The sequence below is a fragment of the Peromyscus californicus genome, unplaced genomic scaffold, assembly GCF_007827085.1.
Source record: "Peromyscus californicus insignis strain IS unplaced genomic scaffold, ASM782708v3 Scaffold_12__1_contigs__length_115047231, whole genome shotgun sequence".
NCBI lineage: Eukaryota > Metazoa > Chordata > Mammalia > Rodentia > Cricetidae > Peromyscus > Peromyscus californicus.
In genome coordinates this window covers 49,731,798-49,743,849 of record NW_026294413.1, presented here as the reverse complement: position 1 = coordinate 49,743,849, position 12,052 = coordinate 49,731,798, and the positions used below count along the sequence as shown (strand labels likewise).

The 12,052-nt window shown below is 38.4% G+C and overlaps 1 long non-coding RNA gene across 1 annotated transcript in view; it reads left to right on the top strand.

The window, feature by feature from the left end:
- The window catches only part of LOC128107884 (uncharacterized), a 62,155-nt gene extending 51,065 nt beyond the window's left edge, over positions 1-11,090 (top strand). The window contains exon 3 of the long non-coding RNA XR_008217238.1: positions 8,503-11,090. This is a non-coding gene — a long non-coding RNA (uncharacterized LOC128107884). The remainder of the gene's footprint in view (positions 1-8,502) is intronic.
- The last annotated feature ends 962 nt before the right edge of the window (positions 11,091-12,052 follow it).

The window sequence follows — 12,052 nt, the reverse complement described above, 5'->3', positions numbered from 1 at the left end:
ATGAAATTATCATCCAGTGGTGCATTTTTTAGTCTCCATGAGTTTGTGTACTGTTGTTGATATCCAGGTTTATTTCATTGTGGGCTTATAGAATGTGGGATGTTGTTTCATTTCTCCTATATTTGTTGTAGGAAAAAAAAGGCAGTGTGATAAATTTTGGAGACCATTCCAGACTTAAAAAAATTGTGTATATAGGTGTTTTGGTGGAATATTCTGTGAATGTCTCTTGAATCCTATTGATTTACAGTGTAATTTAACTCCAGTGTTTCTCTTAAGTCTGTCTAGCTCACCTATCTATTGGTAATAGTTGTGTATTGAAACCATCCACTGTCACTATATTAAACTAATCTGTGGTTTTACATCTAGTATAATTTTGTATTAATGAAATCAGGTGTCCCTGCCCATCTTTGCGAACATAAATGTTGGTGTATTGTTGGAGACATTGTTTTTGATTTCTGTGCTGTCTGTTTTACACCAAGATTCACACATTTGGAGCTAGTTGGTTTAGTGGAAGTGTGGGTCTGAGACTGACAGTCTAGAATGGCTTACTTATAGGCCCCAGGAACTAGGGGGAACTGTGGAAATACTGGCCGAGAGCTCCAAGTCGGGGACTCCTTACTGATTCAATACCCCTTACTGGTTTGCAGTGGGAGCTAGGAAGACTAGGAAGTAGAATCCAAGTGTTTGGGGCCTGGTGGTCTCTTACCTATCTGATGAGCAGATATCTTACCAAAGAAGATATGCAAGAGGTGAATAACCATATGAAAAATTGCTAAATGTCAAATAAGCATGTGTAAAGTTGGCCAGTGTTGTTTTCCATTAGGGAAAAAATTAAAAACAATTTTAATGGCACCCATTGCTGAAAGTGGAAACCAAGGACAGGTGCCATCCTTTACAGGTGCCATCCTTTGCTTGTGTGCCAAATAGTAGAGTAACTGTGGATGACAATTTGAGATGTTTTCGCGAATCTAAGATGTCTTCCTATTCACTCCAGCACCTGTCTTTCTAGTTACTTATTATTTCCATATGACCCCACAGATCTTTATAGTAGCTATTTTATTAGATGAGCAGATACAGTTCATACACATAACTGAATACTGAGCTTTGGGGATGAAAGAAATTCTCCCAAGTTCTGGGATTAAAGGTGCGTGCCACCACTGCCCAGCCAAGTTTTTTGATGTAGGTACTTTCATGTAAGATTTCCTGGGAGTAAGTGCCTTCATTGCCTTCAAAATCTATCAAATCCATAGATTTTAGTATGCTGTGTTTTTGTTTTCCTTGAATTCTAGGAAACTTTTTCAAACAAACAGGGTTTTTTGTGAGTAGCATGGAGGTGCTACATGTCATCCTTACAGAATAGATGTCTTAGCTCAGAAGTGGCTAGCACTTCTTTCTTTTCTATTTTTCTATTTTATATAATTAATAAAAACAGTGCTTGTATAAAAATTCACAGGGATGTGGAGTTAGTTCAGTGGTAGAGCGCTTGCCTAGCCAGCACAAGGCCCTGGGTTCGGTCCTCAGCTCCAGAAAAAAGAAAAAAAATTCACAGAAAATTGTTAGAGTGCATACATTTCCAAAAATGTCCTGGTTTGTGTTATATTCAGTTTTCTAAGGAACCACTCAAATCAATAGTAACAGGCAGACAGGATGTGGTATCTCATTCTCTTTGGTTAAACTTTTCTCATTATTTACTCCTCACAGTAGTAACTCTGATATCCACTTTGTGCAAGATCTGCTCATGCAGTGATGTCAGACATTAAGGCTGGATCTACAAGAGGCAAGGACTTCCCACAGCAGTACCAGCCCCTGGGCCCTCACCCCCACTTCAAAATGACCCAGTGACCTCCAACCAGGAGTCTCCATGTCCTTCTCAGTCAGGCAAGAAGCAGTCTCTGGGGGAATGGTAGAAACTGAGGCTATTTCTACAAGGACCCAATCAGCCACACTGTGGTGTGATCAGGCCAAATCCAGTCACCACTAAGTAGATCCCATTGGTCGGTTGATGGTTGCTGCTGATATAAACCTGTCACCCCCTAACTTAAAAGGAAAGGAAGGTTTAGGGCTCAACACTGAAGGGCAAGGGTACTGAGCATTAATGACACTAGACACTTTATTCCCTGACGAACATCTGTCATCATACAGACATGGCCACATGAACTAAGAGCTGGATTCAAATACTGTACATTCATGACTCTCTTCATACATTCTTGAACAACTTCGTAACAGAGAAAAAGCAAGACCTCTACCACCCACTGTAACATACTACCTTAGTCAACCTCAGAATGTCTGTGCTAATCTTTAATCCTCTGTTTACAAGGCAAAAATAATCCAAACACAAATGAAGAATTTAGACGGGGAATAAGGAAAGCAGTCGCCAACAGATATCATGAAACCCGTTAAATTCTGAAAAAGTATTTTATATTTATATTGCTTCATGGAAAAAAAAAACCCACTGGAGTCACCTGTGTGGATGGAAAAGTGAGGATACCATACAGTCCAGGGGGCAGGAAATAGCTCCCAGAGTGTCCGCCTCTTTTCACGGAAAGGGACAATGAGGTTGGGGGAGGGGTTGGGGGGATAGTTAAAGTGTTAAGGAAACTAAAGTACAGTTTCCCAGAATTTAACACGCTCTGGGTTATAAAAAGTCACGCTTTATTCCTAGAACCTGCCGTTTCTCTGATGAGAGTAAACAGGACTTCTAAAAACTTAGTAACCAATTGTGCTTCTGACATTGCAGGGCCACACTCCATGTGTTTGAGGATATGCAAAGTCCCCCCACCTAGTTTTATAAGGAACAACTGACAAATAATTAATATGATATACAAAATACTTTAGTATATCTAATGACTTAATATTTAAATAAATATAGTTAATACATCCATCACATTGTTTTTTTCTTACAAACACAACATTGCAAATCTAATCTCTTTTCAGTTTTAACATATACTGTATTGCATACTATCACCAAATGGCATGAGAGTTCTCCAGACCTTAACTGAAATGACCAGAGTCATTTTGATTTGCATTTCCCTGATGACTAAGGATGTTGAGCAATTCCTTAAATGTCTTTCAGCCATTTGAGATTCTTCTGTTGAGAATTCTGTTAAGCTCCGTAGCTGATTTTTTAATTGGACTGTTCAGTATTTTGATGTCTAGTTTTTGAGTTCTTTATATGTTTTGGAGATTAGCCCTCAGTCAGATGTGGAGTTGGAGAAGATATTTTCCCATTCTTTAAGCCATTTTGTCTTATTGACCATGTCTTTTGCCTTACAGAAACTTCTGAGTTTCAGGAGGTCCACTTATTAACTGTGATCTCAGTGTCTGTGCTACTGGTGTTACATTCAGGAAGTAGTCTCCTTTGCTAATGCGTTCAAGGCTACATCCCACTTTCTTTTCTATCAGGTTCAGTGTAACTGGATTTATGTTGAGGTCTTTGATCCATTTGGACTTGAGTTTTGTGCATGGCAATAGAAATAGATCTATTTGCAGTCTTCTACATGTTGACCTCCACTTATGCCAGCACCATTTGTTGAAGGTGCTTTCTTTTTGTCAATGTATAATTTTGGCTTCTTTGTCAAAAGTTAGGTGTTCATAGGTGTGTGGATTATTAATGTCATTAGTGTCAGGGTCTTTGATTTGAATTATTGATCTACATGTCTGTTTTTATGCCAATACCAAGCTGTTTTTATTACTATAGCTCTATAGTAGAGCTTGAAGTCAGGGATGGTGATGCTTCCAAAAGTTCCTTATTGTACAGGATTATTTTAGTAGGCAAATGGATAGAACTAGAAAAAAAAATCATTCTGAGTGAGGTAACCCAAACTCAGAAAGACAAACATGATATATACTTACTCATAAGTGGATATTAGGAGTAAAGTATAGGATAACCAACATCTCTAGAGAGGCTAGATAACAAGGAGGGCCCAAAGAAGGATACATGGATTTCCCTGTGAAAGGGAAATAGGTCTCCTGGGTAAACTGGGAGCAGGGAAGGAGAATAGAGGGATGGGAACTTGAGGGAGCTGGTTGAGTGGGCTGGGTTGGGGAGGCAGGAAGGAAGGGGAGAGTAAAGAAAGAAATGTCTTGATAGGATTGGGGGCTATTTGGGGGTTAGGGAAAAACCTGGTGCCAGGGAACCCCCCAGAAATCCTCAAGGATAGCTCCAGCTAAGACTCTTAGCAATAGTGGAGAGGATGCCTGAACTGGCCATCTACTATAATCAGATTGGTGACTACCATAATTGTCAGAGATAATCTATCTAGTAAGTGATGGAAACAGATACAGAAATCCACAGCCAAGCTGAGCTCGGGGAGTCTTGCTGAAGAAAGGGAGGAGGAATTGTACAAGCCTGGGGTGTGGGGGTTGGGGGGCATGGAGCTCATGATGGCAGAACCCACAGAGACAGTTGACCTGAGCTAATGGGAGCTCATGGACTCTAGACCAATAGTTAAGGAGCCTCAGTGGGACCAACCTAGGCTCTCTGCATGTGTGTGACAATTGTGTAGCTTGGTCTCCTTGTAAGGTTCCTAGCAGTGAGATCAGGACATGTCCCTGGTACTTATCTGGCTTTTGGGAGCCTGTTCCCCATGCTGAATTACCTTGCCCAGTCTTGACACAAGGGGAGGAGATTGGTCCTGCCTCAACTTGATGTGCCATGCTTTGCTCAAGCCCATGGGATGCCTGCCCCTTTTTGCATGGAGGAGGAAGAGGAGTGGGGTAGAGGGAGGAGAAAGAGGAAGGGGAAACTGCAATTGGTATGTAAAATAAATGAAAAAATGTTATTTAAATAAATTTCGGAAAAGTAAGTTAAAGAAGTAAAAGTTTAAAATTTTAGCTTTAAAAAAATAAAATCATTCGAATAAAAAATGTAAAAAAAATAGAAAAGTTTTTTGTTAATATATATTATATATATTAACATATATTATATATATACATATATATAATATATATGGGCCAGAGAGATAACTCACCAAGTAAATAGTATGCATGCTGCCAAAAAGTATACATTTGGGATATTAGCTCCTTATTAGATTTGTGGTTTGTAAACATTTTCTCTTGTTCCAGGGATTGTCTCTTTATTCTCTCTGTTGGCTTTTTAATATGATTTAATCCCATTTTCTACTTTGGCCTTTTCTATCATTGCCTAAAACACTGTCAAAAATTTTCCCCTAGTTTTTCTTACATGACTACCATATTTTCAGATTTTATTTTAGAATTCAATAATCAATTTTGAATGGCTTTTGCATATGTTTTGAGATCAGCTTTATTCTTTCATATATGTGATCAAATTTACTTACCACCATTGATTGTAGAGATTATTCCATCTCTATTGTACAGTTTGGGTACCTATGTCAGATGTAAATGTAGAGATTTGTTTCCAGGCGGTCCAACCTGTCCCATGGGTCCATCTTTGTGTTTTCGTAGCAGTTTATGCTCTGTTGGTCACTCCAATTCAGTAGTGTATTTTGAAGTTAGGTTTGTGCGTCCTTTGGATATTAAAATTCTTTAGATGAGAAGTGGGATTATTTTTCCCCTTTTTGTAAAAAATATCACTGGAGTTGTTCTGATAAGGATTTCACCACAGTGGCATATTGTTTTAATTAGTATAGATATTTTAACACTATTAATGTATTCAAGTCTGTGAATATTGGCTATTTTTCCACTTATTTGTCTCTCCATTGTCCATCAGTCTTTTATATCATCAGTGCACCATCTTGTGTCATTTACCTCCTTGATTATATTTCTGCCTAATCATGTTTATGCTATTACTTGATTTTTGGATAGTTCCTTCTCAGCACATAGAAATGTTATTTTTCAATCCCTTAATTTATTAACTGTTCTTTTTGTTTCCAATAGGTGTATGTTTTCCTGTATATAATTTTGTACCATTGATACAGACATTTTTCTCTCCTTTAGGAGACCTTTATTTCCTTATTGCTCCAGCTAAGATTTTCAGCGAAAACACTAGAACACTTCTCTTATTCCTGATCTTATGAGAAAATTCTTACCTTCCTTGTAGATATGATACCCTCTATGAGTTTGTATGAAATTGAAGTCCCTTCCTTCTATACATAGTTTTTGTATCATGTAAAAATTTATATGATTACTTTTATTTTCAAATATGTTCAGGCAAACTATTACTATGAACATAACAATTGCTGTTTTAATAAAAGTGTTGCATGGTCATCCAGTTAGGAAATTTCTTTAGTCATGTTTTATTTTTTCCAATTTTTCCTTTTATGAAAAATAGTCTTTTCTCATACAGTATATCCTGATTATAGTTTCCCCTCTCTCTACTCTTCCTAGTTCATCCCACCTCCCCTCCAGATCCACTCACTTTCTGTCTCTCACTAGAAAAGAACAGGCTTCTAAGAGATAACAAACATGACAAAATAAAATATAAGATAAAGCAAAAACCATCACATTGAGGCTGAACGAGGCAACCCAAGGAAAAGATCCCCAAGAGCAGGCACAAGAATCACATACCCACTCATCCTACATTCAGGAATCCCAGTCTTAACTTCTAAGATTTGAAAACAGATATGAATTGCTTTTCTGTGATATACACCTGGGTCTTGAAGTTAGCTTGGGATATCATTATTTAATGGACTTTCAACATTCACTCAAGATAAAGAAACATGAGCTAATGTTTCCCCACCATCCATTTTTTTCCCTTCTGCAATGATCTCAATGGTTACAAGATTCATCTGATATGTTTACAAAATGATGCAGGCTCCATTTACCTGGGTCTTTAAGAGGGTTGCTGAGTTCTGTCCTCTGCCCATGAAGTAAGTCATATAAGTAGGAAATATGCCTTTGGTTCTCTGGCTTCTACAATCTTTCCAGTATCACATGGTCAGCCCTGAAAACATATAACATAAAACATAAAACAAGCAACATTAAGCAAATTCAGCATGTTGCATTTATATATACATATAACATAACTGTATATATCATTAACTGTAATTAAAGAAAAATAGGCCATGAATTTGAAAGGGAATAAGGGGGGTATGAAAGGGATTTGGGGAAATTATGTAAGAATATTTTATCTTTTGAAAAATTGGGAATAAAAGAGAAATAGACCTTTGCTTTTGTTAAGCCAGCAAGACCACCAGGCTCTTTAGTTGCCACAGCACAACCTAGCCTAGACTGACTAATTCAGAGTGTAAACAATATACATTTGCAAATAAGAGAGATGTGCTGCTCATAACTACTTTTCATTTTTCCTTGGAGTCCATTGTAATATTTCCAAAGACAAAATGCCTGAATAAGACTGAAAGATCATCGTTAGGCTAATTCAGCCTCGTGTGCACTCTGCTCAAATGGTCTTCCTTCCTCCTATACCTGCAAAGTGTGTCTGGCTTCAGAACAAACATCTTTAGCCTCACCTATCTTATGAGGAGAAGCCTCTGATACATGGTTTTCCTTCCTCATCTCTATGGTAATCCTCACCAGACTGATTCTACTGTCAGGTAGACTGGTCCTTATACCAGATCAGGATGCTTCCATCTGTGGTCACTGTGATCTGCTTCAGGTGAGAGACTCTAAATGGAAGGGAGGATATAGTTCAGGTTCTGCAGAGTACAGATTGTTTTTGTCACATAGTTTTCACCTCTCTTGTTGTGTTTTCTTCTTTTTTGTTATTATTTGCTTTTCCTTAATTTCATGGAGTTTCAATAAGTTTGCAATTTTGCATTTGGGTCACAATCGTGGATGTCCTTGGATGCATGCAGCTCATGGCTGCAGGCTATGCATGCCTCCTAGAGCTTTACTGTCCCTGAACCATGTCCATCCAGAAACAGAGCAACAGTTCACAGGTTCTTCCCTCTCAACCTAACTGGCTTTCTCTCTGGATGACAGTGGGAGTAGGTACCTGATTTTAGGAACACACAATGCAGCTTGTGTCTTCTAGCAATATCACTCCTATATCATCTGTGTTTTCCTCTCAAATAAAAGCTGTTTCTGTCTTTTTTAAACTATGCTTTACGGAATGTTTCCACAGTATTGTACTAGACTTGTTTTATCATATGACAGGAGGTCTGAGACATGAGGAAATGCCCTCTTCCTCCAATGGGCTTGGTTTCTCTGTGAAGTGCTATTTTCTGTTGGAACTAGGTTAAAGATAGAACATTGTTCAATATATTTTCTAGCACATTTCTTAAATATGCAACCTAAATATCTATGTTATATAAATACTTTCTAATTTATCTATCACCTAGACTTTGTACAAGGTCCTTCCACAAAGATACATATTTCAGACTACCAAACATCTTAACTAGGAAGCCTGTTCAAATCACCCAGACTTGTAAGTAGCACTTGCCTTTAAGGCTCTATAAAAGCAGCGAATTTCAAATTGTATATTATAATCATCTGTTTAAATATTTAAGTGATCATTTATTCATAAAGCCTTCCTCTTTCCTTCCCAAGATAGTTGGCATGATGGAGCAGCAATTATAAGGCGCTCATAATCATAATCACAGCAATTATTATGTTTTCTGGCAGTTCTGCAATAGTCTTCCATCGCAAGCCTCCAGAGATCAAGTTCTTCCTTGGGAACAGAGAGTGTCTGTCCTCAGCAGAGGTTCCAACCTGTGCTCCTGCCCAGGTCAATTGAGAAAGCTTCAGTACTGTCTCCACCATACCGAAGAAGCATCCCCAGTGGCTCAGTGTCACTCAGCAAACGAAGCTGTTGCATACTTAGCCACGCTTTGCTGCTCCAGAGAGTTCTTCATCCTTTGATATCCGCAGGGTGAGTGTAGCCAACTTAAAATTCTACAGTGCTTTATGCTCCAGATGCCCTGCAATCGGGATCAGGCTGTGGATGCAGAAAAGAGTGGGATGTGGAAGATGGGTCTTTAGAAAACGAAAGGAGCTGATTTCTAAAGCTAGTTTAGTGTTCACTCAGAAAGGTCAAAGCTGTTTGGCTCTGCTTGTATTTGTTCTCTCTCTTCACATGTGTCCCTGTGTTTAGATTCATCATTATCACAATGTGGAGTCGCATACTATGAAACTGAGTTCCACATCTGTCTGCTGGGAAATGTCACCTTGGCTTTACAGTTTGAGTCACAGGTTTCAAATAACCGACTGACCCAACTGTCAGGGAATGTCCCAGTTTGGGCCAGGTAGGTCCCACATCGTAGGAGATCCCAGAGCTGAGGCAAACTAGGACAGCCAGTGTTTGCATTAATCATTGAGTTGCCTGCTGGTTGTTGTCATTGACTGTGAACACCTTGAAGGTTGAAACTGTATAAAATCAAAACAATGAGTTGTTGAAAGAATGAGAGTTGATTAAGTAGATGAATAAATAGAATTAATTAGTTTTCTAACATTATAATTTTGAGAGGTTAATTCTTTATCCTGAGAGGGAGAAGCAAGAGTCTTATCCTTAAGTTTACTTAAGTTAATTCCTCAGACCTAACACAATGCCTGGATTGAATGCTTGAAAATCATAGCTAGGGCTGAGATCATGACTGAAAGGTCAGAAAAGTAAAAACTCTCACAGGATGAAGATGTTGGAAGGATTTATGTAACCAGAGAAGAATATAGGGCTTTTTCTCCCTAAGAAGGAAGGTTAAGTGTTATGGTTTGAGTATGTCATCCCAACTTTGGGTCATGGAGACATTGCCCTCATGAATGGATTAATGCTACTGTATCTTTCACCCTTTCCTTGTCTTTCCACCATGAGATGATGTAAGAAGCCTCTTCATTACATTACAACTCCTGGATCTTGGACTTTAAAGTCCCTGAACTGTGAGTCAATAAATTCCTAATCATTATAAATTACCCAGTCTGTAGTAAATGTATTATTCTAAGAGATTAGAATTGTGTTCTTGCACAGCCCTCTCCCCTTTATTACAAATGAGTCTACTGTATACCAACTTTGGTACACAAAACTCCACTGAGTCACTTAGAGTATTCTGGTAGGTCCAGAGGTAAAGGCATGGGGAAAATAAAAACAGTCTGGCATTGTGCAGGTGGTACAAAGTTAAGTATAAGTGCCTTGAAGCCTAATGGCCTGAGTTTGAAATCCATTTCTTCCTCTTTCTAACTCTGTAACTTTGGTCAGGGTACATAGTATCACTAGTCATCCATTATCTCAACTGTGAAATAACTGTCACAGCATCTATATAATGGTATTATTTCAAAAATAAAAGAGATGCAACATTTGACGCATGCAAAGCTCTTCATAAATGGTGGTGGCTGGCAATGCTTTGCTTATTGTCAAAATACAGTCTTTGGCATGTAGAAGCCATGACTTACCTCTAACTGAAGAATGTGATGCAAACGTAAATACTTAAACATACAAACAAAATGCTATGGGCAATTTAAAAGACAGAGAGAGGTTTTATTCCCACTTCATTCAGACATTGGAACACTCAGATAAAAAAAGGAATAAACATACAACTCTGAGTGTGGAGATTATGTCTCTGACTTCATGAACCTGTGATTTCTTTGGTGTTGGGACACTCTTATGCCTTTTCATACTCAACTCACAATCATGTGTGTGTTAATCACTAAATAGAGGCAAGATATATCAGATGAACTATGGCCTTAAAAATTCTTTAATACTGGGTAAAGACCAAATAGAGGTTTGTGTGTGTTAACCCAAGTTCATGTGCTGAGAGCCATGATCTGAGGGAAGGTGTTTGATCTCAACTATCCAAGTTATTTTATTGTCATCATCTAGCACTATACAAACAGATAAAGGGAATGTCTTTAATTATCCATATGTACAATTAATAGTAAATATAACATGAGAATCTGTGGTGGTATTTTACTTGTACTGAAATGTGATTTTAATTGTATGTTAATAAATAAAGTTGTCTGGGGGTCAGAGCTATTAGAGCCATAGCAAGTGCGTGGCGGCGGTGGCGCACGCCTTTAAGGACCTGGAGGGCGGTACATTCAGGCAGTGACGAGGCAGTCACATGTTTGGGTTTACAACCAATGAGAAGGCAGAACAGCTAGAGTATATAAAGACATACACACAGGAAGTAGGTCTTTTTCGGAGAGCTCTCTTGGCTGAAAAGGATCCCTGAATCAGGAAGGGTGAGGCTCTTAGCTCTGACCTCTTGGCTTTCTTCTCTGAATCGGCTCTGTGTTTCTTATTTAATAAGACCATTGGTTGCATCTACAAGAATCTCTGAAAATTATAACTTATTAACTGATTAGACTTCTATTAGTACCTTTGTTGATTTCAAAACAATTTCTATTACAGATATAATTATAAATCTTCAGATTTATAAGACCCTATTTAATTAAAAAAAACTTTCATTAGGCTTACGAAGGCCCAGAGATATTGAAATAATTCAAAGGACTATAGAAGGGTTTCTTCCAAATGAGGGTAACTCAGGAGATTCCTTTGCCATGTGCAATAGCATTCTCAGAGAATGCCCACTCATGATACAGAAGCCCAAAAACTTTTCATTAGCTAACGGCTGGGTTGAAGCAAGCCTCAGCAGTTCTGTGTCCTCTACAGGGCCATTTGCCCTTGGGAAGCCTAGAGCAACAGCATGTTAAATGATGGCTGTGTTTTATATCCTTCAACTTCCATCAGGAAAACTGAGCCAGATTTCAGGTTTGTGTGTTTTTTGAGACAGGCTCTCACATAGCTTAGATGAACTTGGGCTCCCAATCCTTTGGCCTTTACCTATTAAGTACTAAGTTTAAAGATGTGTGCCCCCACTCCCACTCTTAATTTGATCCCTCAAATACCTGTATTTCAGGGTATTAATGCTCTTTCTAAACAAGGCCATCTATTTTTCTAGAAGTTTGGTGTGGAAAAGTTTGATTTTATATTTAAACTCATACAAGTGCATCATGATTTTCTTATGATAAATCTAGAATCTAAAAATACATGTACCTCTTTCAGGCTATACCCAGCACCCTAGAGAGCTGTGTTTATACTTCTCTTCTGCAACGTGGGTGGGATGTTTGAGTACTCAATGTGATGGCATTTTTCAACCGGCCAAACACAAATACAAGTTCCATGACTTTCTTTTCTGAATTTGCATACATTTCTCTTGTCTTGCCAGCACACAGGCGCACACAA